The sequence below is a fragment of the Macaca mulatta genome, chromosome 3 (genome assembly GCF_049350105.2).
Source record: "Macaca mulatta isolate MMU2019108-1 chromosome 3, T2T-MMU8v2.0, whole genome shotgun sequence".
Lineage (NCBI taxonomy): Eukaryota > Metazoa > Chordata > Mammalia > Primates > Cercopithecidae > Macaca > Macaca mulatta.
In genome coordinates, this window is record NC_133408.1 from 116,795,553 (window position 1) to 116,813,824 (window position 18,272).

General features: G+C 35.4%; 1 protein-coding gene across 1 annotated transcript in view; it reads left to right on the forward strand.

The window, feature by feature from the left end:
* The window catches only part of THSD7A (thrombospondin type 1 domain containing 7A), a 496,180-nt gene that overhangs the window by 227,353 nt on the left and 250,555 nt on the right, over window positions 1-18,272 (forward strand). The window lies entirely within an intron of this gene.

Here is an 18,272-nt window from a genome sequence, read left to right on the forward strand (position 1 = left end):
TAGCTGGGACTACAAGCACCCGCCACTACGTCCGGCGTTTTTTATTTTATTTTATTTTTAGTAGAGACGGAGTTTCACCTGTGTTAGCCAGGATGGTCTTGGTCTCCTGACCTCGTGATCCACCCGCCTTGGCCTCCCAAAGTGCTGGGATTACAGGCATGAGCCACCGCGCCCGGCCCTATTCTTCTCCTTCTTATATCATATTAAAATATCGAGCACATCTTCATTCCTCCATGAAGTATAAGTTATGTTAATGAGCTGTATTCATATCAACCTACACATACTGATCATACACACAACTTATTGTTTCATTTCTGTCATATTTTTACTTGGATGAGCAAAGCAGTTTCAACAATGATGGCAATCAATAAAAATTTTTTCTCCCTGAGTGATACATTTAAGGTCAATGAAATAATTATTTTTAATAGTAATATAGTATTTGAGTTCTCTTTTATCTTCAGAAGCTTGCAAATGATTAGGAAATTTCAAATTTACTCTGTTTTAGACTGAGATTAATCTATTATTTAAAAAAAATGAAAGATGAGGAACTTTATAACATTGACTTTGTTATAGAATCTATACAAATTAAATCCTGTTTAAGAAAGTACAAGGCATTAATAGTTTAGACTTTGTGCTCCATTAATTCCCACTGGAACCCATATCTGGCAATGATACCTTTTGGTTTTCTTTTTTTATTATTATTATACTTTAAGTTCTAGGGTACATGTGCATAACGTGCAGGTTTGTTACATATGTATACTTGTGCCATGTTGGTGTGCTGCACCCATCAACTCGTCAGCACCCATCATCTCGTCATTTACATCAGGTATAACTCCCAATGCTATCCCTCCCCCCTACCCCCTCCCCATAGTAGGCCCCTGTGTGTGATGTTCCCCTTCCCGAGTCCAAGTGATCTCATTGTTCAATTCCCACCTATGAGTGAGAACATGCGGTGTTTGGTTTTCTGTTCTTGTGATAGTTTGCTGAGAATGATGGTTTCCAGCTGCATCCATGTCCCTACAAAGGACACAAACTCATCCTTTTTTATGGCTGCATAGTATTCCATGGTGTATATGTGCCACATTTTCTTAATCCAGTCTGTCACTGATGGACATTTGGGTTGATTCCAAGTCTTTGCTATTGTGAATAGTGCCGCAACCATACATATTCTTCCTCTCTGATGGCTAATTGAAGAGAGACTCTTAATAGTAGCAATTTTCAATTAACTCTAGATCTCTTAAATAGCCTATTGCTTAAAGAAGAGTAAGTTAAGCATTTAATCAAATCATTATGACTAATTTTCCTTTATCCTAGTCCATGTCCTAATTAGACTAGACATTAACATCTAATAAAAGGTAAATCTAAGGTAACAACAAAGAATAGATGATTGCTGGCCGGGCGCGGTGGCTCAAGCCTGTAATCCCAGCACTTTGGGAGGCCGAGACGGGTGGATCACGAGGTCAGGAGATCGAGACCATCCTGGATAACACGGTGAAACCCCGTCTCTACTAAGAAATACAAAAAACTAGCCGGGCGAGGTGGTGGGCGCCTGTAGTCCCAGCTACTCGGGAGGCTGAGGCCGGAGAATGGCGTGAACCCGGGAGGCGGAGCTTGCAGTGAGCTGAGATCCGGCCACTACACTCCAGCCTGGGCTACAGAGCGAGACTCCGTCTCAAAAAAAAAAAAAAAAAAAAAAAAGAATAGATGATTGCTGATAATCTGTTTAAATAGAATGCTAAAGAGTGTGAAGTATTAGTGTTATTTGCCAACAATAAAATATTAGAAATGTATTTATTCTAGGTCTCCATTAGCATTCATGTAATATAGTTAAAATTTCTGTACTTCCAGTAAGAATTTGTAGGTCGTTTACAACAAAAAGCTAAATGAATGAAAGAAAGAATGAATCAATCATACATACATGCATACATACAAATATAAATGCAATTAGTAAGATGAGAGGAAGGAAGATATATGAAGTTTTAGGAGCACTTTTGGAAGAGGGTTATAGTAATTGAAAACAAAAGTTAGATTGATATACCTGAGCAGCAAATAGAAAATACGAAAGATTATTTGTCTTTAAAATGTGTGTTTGTGTATATGTATGTTATGCATGTATTGTATTTTTCCTATCAGTTTCTGGTGAATGTTGAGAACATAAGCTTATATAATAGTTCTGTAAAACAATTCAAGAGGGGCCAAAGTACTATGGACAAGCCAAATAAAATGTTACTTTTGGTTTGAGAAAGTCTTGGTTCCTAGATTATTATGCTTAGATATATTTGTATACAACTTACAGTTATTTTTTAATACACAAATATAGCATCACTGTGATATGTTTTTAAATATTGCTTATACTCTTTATTCACAAGTTTTCTTCTGTTTATCCTTGAAGAATAAGATGATAATTACATTTTTAAAATAAAAACATTTAAAGGAATGATTTCGCACACAAGAAAATCAAAAACTTGTGAGGATTAACAGCCACCTTCTGCCCTTTTTACTGTTTAGTAATTTTCCCTGCTCTTTTTGCTATTTACCACTTTGTTCTAAGTAGAATAAGGGGAAAAGCTACAGGATGTGCCCTTTCAAGAAAAACAATTAGAGCAACAAAAGAGCTAGACTTCTCAAAAGTCACTGGGTTATGGTAAAACAAGACATTGGGGAGAGCTAAGGAAGGGCTGGGCAAAGTGAAAATAAGAGAGCACAAGGAACGAAGAAGAAAGGGTTAAAATAATTTAAAAGTGAACTACTTCCTGGCACTTAAGTGAGTGAGAGAAAATTAGCAATTTAGTCAGTGCTGCTAGGAAGCAAATTTTCAATTTTAGCTATGCCTTTATATATTAAATTATTCTTGGACTGGGTAAAGCAATACACAGCAAAAAATTTTCTTCTGCCTCTCTAAATAGTTTTGGATCAAAATTGTCAGACCTTATTGCTGTTACAGGACATGTACTTTAATCTGTTATTTGTGTCCAAACCTATGTCCTCTTAACTTGATTTTGTTGTATGTCCAACATAGGAAGAGGTCAAAGATGAAGTCAGCACCACAGTCTAAATGAAACTTTAGGCACATTTTGTGATAATGGGTCTTCCTCCTGGAAGCAGAGAAATTGAGAACCATAACAACTTTATGAAAAAAGAAGCATCAAATGAGTCAAATATCACAGAGACATTAATAATGTTGAAAATTTGCCTACACTGGTACAGAGGTGTATATAAAAATTAAGGGATTAGAAAATATCATCTATTTAAAACTTTAGTATATAAAAAAGGAAGTATCACAACCCAGTAAATAAAGGAAAAATTATTCAGTAAATAGTACTATGATATTAGTAGTATATAAAAATTTAGTGACAAAATTGTTTTTTAAAAATTACTTTAGAATCTTACTCTGTACACAATAAAACAAAATGAATACCTGTGAGATATCTTTTAAATGTTAAATAAAGGAAGAAAATAGAAGACATAAATAAATATTATCTAAATCTGAGTGTGTTTCCTTCATTAAAACAGGACAACAGAGGAAATTGCAGAGGGTAAAATCATATAACATCATAGATAAAATACACAGTGTGAGACCGGGCAAATGTGGATTAAATCAATGTTCTTCCACTTATTTCAGACAGATCACATTTACTACAATTGCACATTGCCATTGGAAACTGGCAACTAAAAGTCAAAAGCAAAGGATATACTCTTGTACTATAGAGGGGATTGAGCAAAAAAGCTGACCACCACTTATAAATAACATAAAATGAGTACACTATATATCAAAATATGTAGTGTAGAATTTGGCCAAAGCAGTAATTATAGACATAAGTGAATTCATTAGAAAATTAGTATATTGGTTAATTTTCTTAGCTGCAAGCAATAGAATGCACAACAGCTAGTTTAAAGCAGAAAGGGGTTTATTACTGGGAATAGTCAGAGTGCAGAATTCCTGGGGGAGGCAGGGAAACAAGTGTGGATGCCACATAGCCAGAAGAAATACAATTGGGATAATTGCCCAGCTCTACTGGGAGACAACTCCAGCAAAGGTCATATGCCTCTGACTCTTCAACATCTTTAGAACTGGAAGCTGCACTCTTATCTGGTGAAGAATAGCCATGTACCTCTGTAGCTGTTTGTCTTCATGTCAGGATGATCATGTCCCTTGGTTGCATACAGTTTTGTTTACATCCCTTCCAAGATGCACACAGTTACATTCACCTTATGAAGCTTAGGCCACATGTGGAACTCAAGTTGCAAGTGAGCCAGAGATATGTGGTCTTCATCTTTCCAGCCTGTGATTCATAGGAAGGCATGGTCCAAGGAGATTGAAATAGAATGGAATAAGACAGTCTGTGAAATTTGCCATAATCAATTCCCTCCTTTGGATATTCAATATTTATAAAACATTGGTTCTAATCCAATATTTCAAATATCAATAGCATCAACGTGTTATTGAAATTTCACTTTCTTTTTTACAAAGGAAAAGATATTAACCTTCTCTCCAAAGTCTCACTAGTCACTGTGTTTCCTCTCTTCTTGATATTTATTTCTCCTCTAACTTGGTTATAATCCAGAATTTATCTTAATATGCATTATGTTATTCACCACTAACATGCTCTATCTAAATTATAATAGGAAACAGTGAGTGCAAAATAATGTAATTAATAAAAAATAGTAATAAATACATACTAGAACAAGAAAAGCTAGCACAGTCCCAATTTCTGTCATTGATAACAAGGCTATAGTTGTAATAAAACATAATTCTTTCAGTGTGTATTCAGTTTTTCTCTAGCTTTGAGCTAGAATATCAGCTATTCAGTATTCTTTATCTCGCAAAGTGACCCCAAACTTCAAAGATCTGTTGATTTGACCTTGTAGATCCGCCTTCCTAACACCAGCTATGCCAGTACTGGGAGATACATACATTCTGGAGCAGCCACTCCATTTGCCTGTGATGGTCAGCACCAATTACCACAGCCAAATGTGTAAATCTCCCCTTTTTATTGCCATTCGATGTAGTGGCGCAAAGAACCACAGACAGCCTATTGGCTGCCTCAGCTTTCAAGTTACTGGAAGTATTGTCTCCTAGTGAAGCATTCACCATTTATGAACTAAAATCTCTAAGGCAGGATGTCCAGAGTCACAGTTAAAGGCAACCAAGAATTTTCCAGTGGATTATTAGGTGTAACTCCCTATCCTACCCTTTGATTCCTGGGAATATATATTCTGGCCTATTGCTTTGGTTCATTTGCACATAAGTTCTCTATCCAGAAGCAATAGGACATCATGACTAAGAAAAGGCCTTGAATAAGGGTGGCGCTGACAGAAGCATGGGTAACATAATAGACAAATCCATAAGCAAAATAATTGTTCATTCAGGTGAGATCAAACTACTACCCCCTCTAGGACAAAGGAGTTCAGTGCTCAATTTATTGCTGACCCAGAGTGTGATGCTGTGCCAGAGTTCAGGGTTATCCTTCACTGATGATGGGAAAAACACTTAAAATGATTGTATCCAGTTAACTTTGGTAAATAGAAGTGTATGTTTTGGGGCCCATACAAATCTTCATTCTTACTAGTCTGATTACTTTTTCCATGAACAAACACTGAAATGACTGTGGAAAGAAACTGACTGTTGTTCATAGGAGTGAGAGGTATAGCTCAGAAATAAAGAAAAGATGTGACTCTGCACAAAAACCTGAAAGCCCCATATGTTATTATCATATGGCTATGAGTTGCACTGAGCCATAATAGCCAGGTTCAGAGCTGCTGGTATTAAACCCTAAATGATCTGAAACCACTTTGTATGTTTTGCTCTGAGATTCACTCAGGGCTGCCAATTAGTTTACTTTGTAAATGGATCCAATAAAAACCCTTAAATGTTGTGTATGCTTCTCTAAAATCCAGAGAGTTCCATCAAATGTTTTGTCTCTTTCTTAGTGTTAGGAGAAGCAAGGTATCGCAATTGTCTTTTACTTCGAATGTAGTAAGTCCAAGATTGTGGGATACCCAGAAACCTCAATGTGATGGAAATCCCCTGAATTTTTATCATATCTATTTCCCACCTCTGACACTCAAATATTTTACCAAAGATTCTAGGGAACTTACTGCTTTCTGATTTTGAGATTTTTATTGACATATTGACATCTATGTAGATGTCCTATGGGATAATGACATAAACAAAATCCCTGTAGATGAAACTGTGACAAAGAGAATTGATGCAGCCCAAAGATAAGGTACTGAAACTGTCCTGCCCTCCTTACCACGTGAAAGCAAAGAGGAAATACAAAAGGCCAACTGGTTTATAATAAGATATTCATCCTCACTAATAATCAGAGAAATGCAAAGTAAGGCAACTAAGAGTTAACCACTTATCATCCTTCCAGTTTTAAAAATATATCTATAAAAGTTTGATAGCATTAGGTTTTGGTTAGGATATGATGAAATGAGACTCATACACTGCTTATCAGAATATAAATTAAGATTGCCATATTGGAAGATGATCTAGTAATACTGTTAAAATACACTATATTAAAATATCTGACTCAATAACATCACTTCTGATATTTTCTCAGTAATACTTTGTATACATGTGAATGTCTAAGAATGTTTATTTTTGAAGATTTGCAATGTGTCTCAAGGAAACACATATATATTCAAAAGTAAGTATCTGGTCACATGTGTGACAGATTTTGATTGTCATACCTACTTCAAGAATATAAAAAGGAGGCAAAACAGTGAGAAAGGATGTGTGACATGATTTCTTTGACGAGAACTATTTCTGCATTCTTTACTTGTACCTAATGAGGAGACTCTCCATGAGGCCTCTTCACCTTCTGAGTTCTGGGAACCTAGAGAGTGAGAGTTGGGATGATTAATTTGGTGGTAGTGGTGCCGGTCGAGCTTGCTGTGCCCTGGGATGCCTGCAGCATGGGCCCTACACTGTCAGGGTCAGTCATGACTGTCAGAATCAGTTAGGCCATGCTATGGAGAGGGAGAACAGCATGGGGTCGTCATGGGTGCTATTCAGTAGAATTGTTGGAGGGACACAGAATCCCAGAAACCAGAATCTGGACTCTTTTCCTTACATAATTCAGGATATAATAGTCTGGAGTTGGGGGCAATGTCATGAAGGGCTCAAGCCTTCTCAGAGAGCTCCATATCGCAGCAATTATAAAGCTAGAGAGCCAGTAGCAGCAATTCTATGAGTTTGGACTATTGCTTGATATTTCTGGGTCTCAGTTACCTTATCTCAGTTACCTTACCTTATCTTTCAGGGGAGCAGGAAAGATGATAGGTAGGTAGATAGATAGATGGATAGATGATAGATAGATAGATAGATAGATAGATAGATAGATAGATAGATAGATAGATAGTATGTGTGTGTGTGTGTGTGTGTGTGTGTGTGTGTGTGTTTTATGGTACTTTTTGGCCAGTTGTAGCAATGCATTCTGGATTAACCTACAACCTTCAAAACACTCCTGTGTTTTCATATATTACTTAGTTTTATAAAAAGTTTAAAGCCTAGTAAATTATAATATTATTAAATCTATAAATTTAAAATATGAATGCATGAGGATAATTACAGTATTCATAGTAGCTTTTCTGGACAAATAATGATGCTTAATGCCTAACAAACCATTAAATCAATGATGATGGGTATTATTAATATTAACAAAATTGACCATTAATATTTATTACTTTGTAAACATTTAATATAATTATTTTCAAAAGTAATATACTAGATCTCTTGCCTTAGTACACAATTATCCGTTAATATTAGAATTAGTACACTCTGAAGAACAGCCTTATTAAGCAGTTATCATAAAATATGTAGCTCATTTAATAATGATTTGAAAATACATTGTAATAGATCTTCCCTTCCCAAAATGAAAATCCATACATGTAAAAGTGCCATCTGCATATACTTAATACATTGCTTCCCTCTTCTAAAATAATTGGATTCATTTATTTTATTGCACATTAAATGTTGATTAAGTTAGATCTTCTCTAACACTTGAGATACATTTGCAATAAAAGAAGACTGTATTTTAACTTAAAAAATATTTCCAGATTATCATAGTATTGACAAATATGTAAAATAGAGGTTGAAGCAGGGCCCCTTGACATCTGTGGTTATTTTCCATTTATACCTTAATTTGTAACTTGAACTTGTGCTTGTCTTATAGCATGTCAAACAGGTATTTAAATAGGGAATCTGGCTGTTCTTTGTATTAATATCCCTTAAGCATCCTCTTCCTTGTAAATTCAACAAAAGAGATTTCTATCATTAAAGAGAAATAGCTTTGAGTTTGTGAAGTACACATCTTGGAACATAGTGAAAAGTGTAACGAGATAAAAATATAGCCAACAATGGGCACTTTTCCATTAAGTTGAAAAAATATTCTAGCAGAAATTCCATATAGTTGTAGAGTTTTCATTTTTCCTATTTGTTGCAATTTATCTAAAGATGTTGATGTTTAAAGACCTATTTCTGAGTTTATTTGTTTCTTCCCTCAGCCTTTGAGAATACATTATGGAATAGTAAATAGAATTATCTTCTTTTAAATGATTTAGCTTTCCCATTTCTCTCAGTGCAGAAAGAACTAGGCAAATTGTGTTCATCCTACGTTCTACATATTTCAAGAATTTATTAAGGGGTTATTGAGTAGTGGGTAGGATCTTTTAAAGTACTAGTTCTCAGGAACACTTTTTCTCATCAATTGTAAGCTGCTTCTCTCGTTTTATTACACATGAAATACTCTTTACTAACTTTACCTACAACATTGGTATTTTCTTCCTGTTTGGTTATCTACATCATGCTTATGAAATGAATGTACGTTGTATCTTTCTTGCCCAGCATTGAGGCAAAATAAACAAGTGAATAAGTAAGACAAAGCTCCAATTTGGGGGAGTGAAAGTCTGATAGGGGAGTAAATAGCATTACACATGCAAAAATTACAGAGGAACAAGAGTCAGTATATAGTCAAGTGTCATTTTCTATGTCAGGGGAAATAACAGTTTTAGGTTAACAATTTTAGGTGGCTTCCAGAGAGGAAAGTTACTACTAAAATGTTATTAATACCTTAAAATATTTATATTTTCTCATCTCAATCTTTCTATCATCTTCATATCAAACTTTGTAGGCATTAACCATTTTCAACTTGTTTTTATGTCAATTACTCACATAATTTTCACAACCATGTTATAAAATGGAAAATTGAAATGCTTATCTCCCTAATTTAGAGATGTAGAGATGGTCACTGATTTTCTCAAGATCATTTAACAAAGGACAGATATGCTAGTCTTTTTACTCTCTCCAAGCCAATTATTTCTTTTTCTTCCAATGATTTTTTAAAAATTATTTTAGCAGCATAACATTTGATCCAATAAAACTGAACATTAATAACCCCACACACACCAGTATGTTTTTAAACAGATTAAATAAGCTTCTCTGCATGACCTGAGATGAGTATCTAGGAGTACTGCTTACTAAAGTCCCTTCAGCCTCCCTGCCTGTGGTCACAATACAGGATCCTGATGAATATTCACCTAGACCCTGCTTCGGTTCTTCCATACCTCGTTTCTTTACAGACAGCTCTTCTTATGTCGGGCAACAATAATATTTAGAAATTCTTTCATGTGAAGCAGAATTGCCCCCAGTCCTATCTGAACTAAACCAGTTCACCACTCTTTGTCAGCCTCAGTAATCCTCTGTTCCCAAGGAACAGCTCTGCCTCTTGTCAAATAGATTACTTGTTAAAGTGGGTCTTCCCAGTTCTGTCTCATTTGCTAATTCAAATTTAATATTTTAGATTTTCTTTTATTACATCGTGTCCCATGAAGGTTTCATAGGCCAGGGGTAGGTTTTTTAAAGATGTATATAGTGAAAGGGAAAGGGAGGGATCCAGGAACTATAAAGATAATGATGTTCTCAGCATGCCATGTTTTCTTCTTTGTGAGAAGCTGGGGATGCTGTAAAGAACCCTGAAATTCAGAAGGAAGGGCTCCCACTGGATGAAGTTGACTCTGACCCAGACAGTGTAGGCTCTTGAGCAGGGATTAATATAAATTTGTCAGAAACTTCATTTTGACAGAGCAATGTAAGATGGGATATTCAAGGGCAAATTAGAGAACAGTGGCAGTTTATCCTCCTAAACCTGTGAAGAGATGTAGAATACTTGGTTTGGAGCTATAAAAGTAGAAATGGAAATCACCAGATAATTTGAAAATGTTCGGTGTAAGGATTTGTAAGAACATGTTGCAAATTACATAGAGGAGAGTTGACAGTGAAGAATTGGGAGAAATAGGAAAGACGTGCAGCAAGGTATTTTGAGGGGAAGGTGGTGTATTCTGTTTGTGAACCATTATATTGGATTTAAAATAAAAATAGGAATCACTTCTGTAGTTATTTTAGTGGAAGTCATGCTTATGGATGCTCATCTAAAGGAATGAAAGTTTAGAAAAGAAGAGGAGACCAGGGAAATAGCCTAGAATTTGCTGATCAGGAGCAGGAAATGATGGCTTTATTTTATGATAACTGAATTGCTTTTTCTTATATTTTTATGAATTATAAATTACATTTCATGACTAGGTTCTATACTAATTCTAATAGAGTAATCACTGGGACGTCCAGGTTGTCCAAGCATTGGGGAATTGTTCAGGTCAGGTGAATGTTAATATAACCCAATGTTCTAGTCAATATAGAGAAGAATTTCCAATCATCATTACTGCCCAAAAATGTTCTTGCCTTTAACCTCTATCCTTTAGTTGCAGATATGTTAGACTTAGTTTCTTGCTCCCTCTCACTTTTCATAGAGTATGAAACAGTTAATCAATTTTTGAATGGGTACTTGGTAATTCTCCTTTAATTTATTGATACCTAAAGTATCTTTTGGTTACCTTTCCTAACCTTCTTAAGTTTTAAAAACAGGACTCTTAACAGGCAAAACTTCCATAATGCTAAAAAATGCCTTTGATGAAATGAATTACCAAAATCAATCATGCCACTTAGCATCATTTTTGAAGTGTGGTAGTATTTACTCTGTCTCATAAAGCCACCTAGAGTTTTCACTTGAGGTGCGTTCGGGTTTGTGTCCTGAATTTTCACCATGGTTCACTGCCTGGAACAGCATGGGTGATAAGGAAGCAGCTGCATGCAAGCATTCGCTGTGTGAAAGGATAGAAAATCTATGTACTGGCTCTTTCAGGGAGGCCTCATTACCGTAGCAGTTTATCCCATTACTAAATATGCGCCGTGCTGATATCCTCACATTCAGCTGCTGACCAGCAACATGGCCCTCAGCTTTCACAGGGAGCATATGATCACTCCAGCTGGCAGGTGACACCGTTTGGCAATGTTCCCCAGCAGCTCAACAAAAGATTTTCAAATATCAAAGCAAGGGAAAAGACCTCTGTCTTTACAAGGAAAACGGCTTTAATATGCATGCATTTTGCCTCCAAAAGAATGATTGCTTCTAACTTGCTGAATTCCACGACGGAACGGGCACACTTAGAGAGTAAAATTCATTCAGGGAATTTGTAGAACACTCATTTGAATTGATAAATGAATAAATAAGTAAATATAAGAAATTTAATTTTGTGTTCAAGAAAGGACTATGACTTGAACTTAGTTAAAGGTGGAAAAGTCTATTTTTTTAAGATTCAATCTGAAAACACAAGCCAATCAGAACTTAGGGTAAGTTATAAAAATTTAAAATGTTGTACAATTTTATTGAAGAAAGGGACATTACTGATCTTTTAGTAAAATATCATTTCACTATATGGAAAAACTGTGGGACAGAATGATCACTACCTACTCAGGGTCATGTAATTCAAGGGCGGCAGTTTAGGAATATCTTAGGTCTATGAGCACAGCAGTCATCGTCCTCTGTCTTGCTAGAAGTAAGGGACTCAGAAAAACTGAGAAAGCCTCCTACCCCATTTGTTAGTATTGAAAAAGCAAACAATAGATTTGTCGGAAAATGTATATATTTCCTACTAGCATTACATTCTAGTACTAAATCTGAGTATAACTTTAAATATAATCTTTTTACATGAAAGCATAAGAGTTGAGACTACAGACCTGACTGTCAATCGGCTGATGGCTGTCTTAGCATTTGTTAAAAATGCATCTACCTTGAAAAGCTTATTTCCTTTTTCAATTAGTCAATAGAGTTACAGTAACACTTTGTGTATGGCTTAAGTCCCATTACTCTTATATTTTGAAGGCCAGTATTGGAACAGCCATTTTCATTCCTGGGACAAATTATCTAATTCAATTTATCTGTGGCCATGCTGTCATTACAAAGTCTACAAGCCTGCAAATATATTTTGCTTTACACAAAATGAATATTTTACTCTACTCTGAACACTAAATTGTTTGTTCACATTACAAATATTGGGGAAATTTGTTAATATTGTCAAGTGATGTCAGGTAATATCATTATTATAAAAAGTATTAAATTTATTTGTATCTTTACAGGAAGAAAACATTTTTGTAAATCAATAAGAATATTATAAGTGCTTATTAGAGACTAATTCTACAGAGGCTAAAAATGAAATATTGCTATGGCTCTTGGTTACATATAATATATTCTTAAGTGCTAAAATGCTTTATATTTATGAAAAGTCATACAAGCTTATTACAGTATGATAAGCCTCACAAAGGGGCTAGGAATTGAACTGGGTTTAGGAGAGTCCCATAGATAGGTTGGGCTCATGAATCATCCAACTCCACCAGTGCAGAGCTTCTCAAGCTATCTGGGGCAAAGGGTCACATTTTTGGTTGCTTGTTTTCATTTGACTTCCTGCACTTCCAGTAGCATGGCCTTACTCTGCATGTCTATTATGTAGTTCATGCCACATACCTCTCAAAATAGAATTCAACAGTAACAAAACTAGCCTATACCCTGTTCATCAAGTTAGGTCCACTGATCATGCACAAAGATGTCACAGCAATTTCAAATTGCTGTAAAATTGCCTCAGTATTTATTCTCAATTCCTGTGCTTAGCTCATTGCACACCCCAACAAACAGTTGCCCTCATTCATGGATCACATTTTGACTAGCACTGCACTAGCGGGACTTCCTGAACTACAAAGGCAGGAAACTAAAATTGATATTTCCCAAAGTTGCTTGCAGCCAGGTGCCTGGATGTGATTTAGATTCCAACAATTACATGTTCTGGAGCTGGGCTTAGATTCTGAACTGAGGTCAATAGGAGAGGCAGAGTATCCATTTCATGGGGCAGTTTGTGCCAGCAGCAACATAGCTTCCTGTAGCCACAGAAAAGAGCTTTATGAAAAAGCTTTAGAGAAACAGCAATGCAATTCGGAGGGCTGGAAGTTTCTCTGGAAACTTGGCTTAGGGCTTCTTCCTCCAGCCTATCCAATTATTTGGTAAACTGCCTAATATCTGGTAATAAATTCTATCTGTGTAATATACTGAATTTCTGTTGTCTGTTAGAAGTAGGGCTACATTGATGAAGATTAAGTGTAAATGTTGGCTGGCTTATATTTTTTGAGTGCTTGGGGAAGTTAGCTCTAGACCAGTGTTTCTCAAACTTTACTGTGCATATGGATCTTCTGGGAATGTTGTTAAAATCAGATTCTGATTTGTAGTGTGGAGCGGGAGTCTGACAAGCTCCCAGTTAGTGCTGATGGTATTGGTCCACAGCCCAGGTTTTGATTAGCAAAACTTTAGATTAGACTGAGCCAGTAGGAACAATTTCCACTCCAGTACCCTAGACTGCAGATGTTAAACTTCAGCAAAATGATGAGAAATTATTGGGCTCATTTTCATGACTTTCCCTGTATTAGAAGCAGTGGACCTAGGGTGACACCCAACATGCAACGATTGTTTGTTTTTCTCCTTATTAGGAAGAAAAGTTTTAAAAACGTTTTTTCATGTATCTGTGTCTATATCTATAGATAGATAGATAGATATATACATATACAGAGAGAGGAGGGATGAAAGAAAGAGGTTAAATAAGTCAATTCTAAGCAAAGCATTTTCAAATGTGATTCACATGTTTCAGGTGACAGTTCAGGTTTTGCCAGTCCAGTGAAGATACACAACCTATCCATTTTCAAAATGAAAGAAATGAACATCACAGTCCTCATGGTCCCACCAATGCTTTAAGGCTATGTGTGTATGATGCAGCCATAAAATGAGTCCTAGTGTGCGAATGCTCATCTACTCCTGTGACCTTGGCTTTGAACTCTGATATGCTTGTGATTTCTAAGAAGCATATATGCCATCTTGAGCTTTCAACTAAATTCCAGCCTTTACTTCTGCATCTGTCTACTCAACGTTTCTGCCTACTGGATATATGCTGGATATATCCACATCAAGTCAAGAAATTGATGTTAAACTCATTTATAAACTGCCAGAAATTTGCTTCTCATTCTGTGTTCTGCATTTCAGAGAACTGCATTGTCATTCACAAGATTGCCAAAGTTAGAAACATCTGAATTATTCAATGGCTGCTTGTTCTCTTTTAATTCCTTCAACTATACACCAGGTCTTATAGTCCCTAATTCCTCTCCTCTTGTAGTTTACAACTCCTTTTAGTTTCTACTACAGTTGCCTTTGTTGAAACCCTCATAAGCAGAAAAATATAGTTTGAATCCCAGGCCTGCTCATTTCTAGCTGTATGACTTGGAGAAAACATTTAAATTTCATTTCCTTGTCTGTAAAAATAAATCATGTCTCAACAAATCTGGGAAAAAAGATACATTTTTTTAAAAAAATTGTGATGTTAAAGAAAGCTTTAATTATTAAAAATATGTTTTTTAAAAGTGATGCATTTAGAGAATAGCTCCTGGTAGGAACTATTAAAAATAAATATGTGGATAGATAGAGTGGATCTCTGCTTTACGAAGTAGTTTTGAGGATTATCTGAGATATTCTAGGTAAAACTCAACACAGTATCTGGTTCTTTGCAGACATTCAGTGATGGATTGCCTGTATTCATCATCATACCTCACTCAGCTTGACTGCTTCTTAAGCAAGACCTTGGGAAAACTCCTTAACCTGCTTGTATCCAGTTTCCTCATCAGTAAAGTTGAAATAGTAATAATACCTACTTCATGAAATTGTTCTGAAGTAAATCTCAGATTAATAATTCAGTACATTTTATACATATAAAGATTAGAACAGTGTCTGGTACATAGGAAGTGCTATTATATGTTTATTATAATACTAATGTTATCATCATCATGAGAATCTTCTTATCTCAATCTTGTAGTGTAATAATTCATTCTCCCACCTCACCACCAGAATCTACGTAAAATACAAATATCATCTTCTTTTTGTGCCACATCTTTCAATGGCATTCTCACCCACAGGAGGTCTTATTCTAGACCTACATAACAGTCTAGAATCAAACCTAAGCCTTCAATTTCCATTCTTATTTTCACTACTCACCCAAAACTGTCTAAATTGAGGCTAAGGAAAAATCCATTTTCTCCCACCCACTGTTAAATAAGAAAACAACAAAAAAGCTATTTATCTGATATTTCCATTAATTACCTTCATCTCAACATGACAAATTATAATATGTAATTTAAAATTCACCGTAGTAACCTACTACTTTATGTAACTTTCTGTGCCTCCCCTAGCAAAATTACATGATTCCAACTTAATTGCTGTAATCTTGTCTTTGTACTTCTGAAGCCCAGTATTAAGTAGAGTTACTTAATACATATTTGTTGAAATATTTGGGGTATTGAAAAATTATAGAAAAGATAAACTACACACACACACATTACACATATATGCACACACATATCTGTAAATTATATATGTAAACTATATAATCATATAATAACATATCTTTCTTTTTCTTTATGCTACTAATTTCTCATATTTAGTACCTGTGTTGAAAATTGTTAACATTTATTAGACAAGTATATCTGGTTTGGCTTTTCCATAATTCCTAAGTTCTCCTTTGGACAAGCAGCACATTTGCAAAGTGCATAGATAGTACAAATCCTGTGTCTGTGAGATAGTGATACTAGTTGATCACAATATATCAGTAACTTTGGCTTTGGCTAAAAAAGCAGTCGCTCTAACAAACTGAGATTTATAGCCAGTGTAAACTGTGAGAAGTAAGATTAAGAACATGGGCCTTGCTTTTAGGAAATCCAAGTTCAAATTCCAGTCAACTGCTTACTCTATGTGAACTTGACCAAGTTTTCTAACCTCCCGAAGGCTGCTACCCTATGAAATGGGACTAATAGTGATATCCAGATAAAAAGATTATTGAGGACATTAAACGAGGTAATGTGAGTTGTTTTAAATTTAGGCTCTACCAAACATTCAAATTCTCAAGACTCAGAAGTCTACCATAAGTCACCCCAGCATCAGTCTGCTTAAAAGGACACAGAACTGGAACTGGAATTTGTCATTGTTGTAGTATCACACATTGCTCATCTGGTTGGAACTCTCCTAGATATCCATGTAGCACAGTTCAGATGCAAGATGAGTTCCACATCAGGTAGGTCCAAGAGCTCTCCTGGCTTAAAAGCTTTATTTCCCACAAGACCTGTATCTCTCCAAGTGATCCTACAGTCATTGTCTCCAAGGTCGCCACAAGAGACAAGCTCTGTTCTAAGAATTGTCATATGCAGAGAAGCCCAAAGCTGTGACTGCTTACCAGATATTCACAGTGTCCCCAGAGAAGGTGCAATTTATCTCAGGAGATATTTTATCATAAATAATATAATCTAGTAACAAGTTGGCATTCTTCTTTTATCAGGTTACCAGAATAACTAACTGGAGGCAGTTAACCAATGGTCATATTCTCTACAAAAAGCTGAGATTGTTAATCCTTTCTCTGCACATACAATATGAGCTTAATAAGTATTAAAAATAGGATAATATATGCATATGAATATAGAAAATAATATTAGGAAGGATAAGAAATATATCTAAAGGAAATGAAATATGTAGAGTTTTGTAAGAGAGAGGTTACAGAAGGTGTCAGTCATTATTTTGCATGATTTTTATTGATAAACTCATAAGTATAAGAGTGAAATTTTGCTCATCAAAGAGAAAGTCTTGCTTCATGGTTAGCATCAATACATAACATTGAGTAGTAATGGGAGTTTGGTCCTCTCTGTTGTAGGAAAAACAGAGCTGACTCACAGAGCCCTTTTACCACCACTCTCAGATCTTCTTCCCAGACCTCTCAACTCAGACAAATTGACTGTGATGCTTTGAGCTGTAATTGTCTCCTAGGAATGTAATTTTCATACATTTACCAGTAGGATTAAGAAGACTGAATGTGAGTTGTTGCATTAAAATGAGCCAGCATCTCTATGGTTGATTACCACAGTTAAATAAGGCAACTGAATGATGAGACAGAATAATCAGTGCATTCTCCCATTGGACCAGATGGCTTTTCATAGAGAGAGTTGCCTGTGTCTTGTAAATATACACTATTATTATTGAGAATGGGCAAGAGTTAAACTACGAATCAACACAAATCCATCCAATTCCACAAAAACTCTTCAAAGTATATGAACCACCAATTGATGACATCCATACCATCATCTTCATCTTCACATGTAGACATTATAATTTAGAATCCACCATCCCTTTAATTGAAGTACAAGTAGATAGATAAAAGTTTGAACATAAATACTGATAAAATAAATATTAAAGGTATATTTAATGGATATCTCTACAGTTTATAGGTAAATAGATGCATATTATTAATACTTATGTTATATTTAATTAGGAAACCCACATGTATTCTATGTGTCAAAGTTTGAACAGAAAAGTGGATGTACTTGAATAAGCATACATTATAATTAAAAATCACATCTAAAGTTTCAAGTGATATTTAAAATAATGTTAAGGCACATATTAAATTTTTTTCTATTCTAAACAATATGGTATTAAGTTATTATATTAGTCAGGGTTCTCTAGAGGGACAGAACTAATAGGCCATACATATGAGTTTATTATTAACTCATATGATCACAAGATCCCACAATAGGCCATCTGCAAGATGAGGAGTTAGGATAGGCAGTCCGAGTCCCAAAACTGAAAAACTTGGAGTCTGATGTTTGAGGGTAGGAAACATCCATCACAAAAGAAAGATGTAGGTTGAGGTTATGCCAGTCTAGTCTTTTCAAGTTTTTCTGATGGCTTTATATTCTAGATTTGCTGGCAGCTGATTAGATGGTTCCCACCCAGATTAAAGGTGGATCTGGTTTTCCCAGCCCGTTGACTCAAATGTTAATCTCCTTTGGCAACACCCTCACAGATATA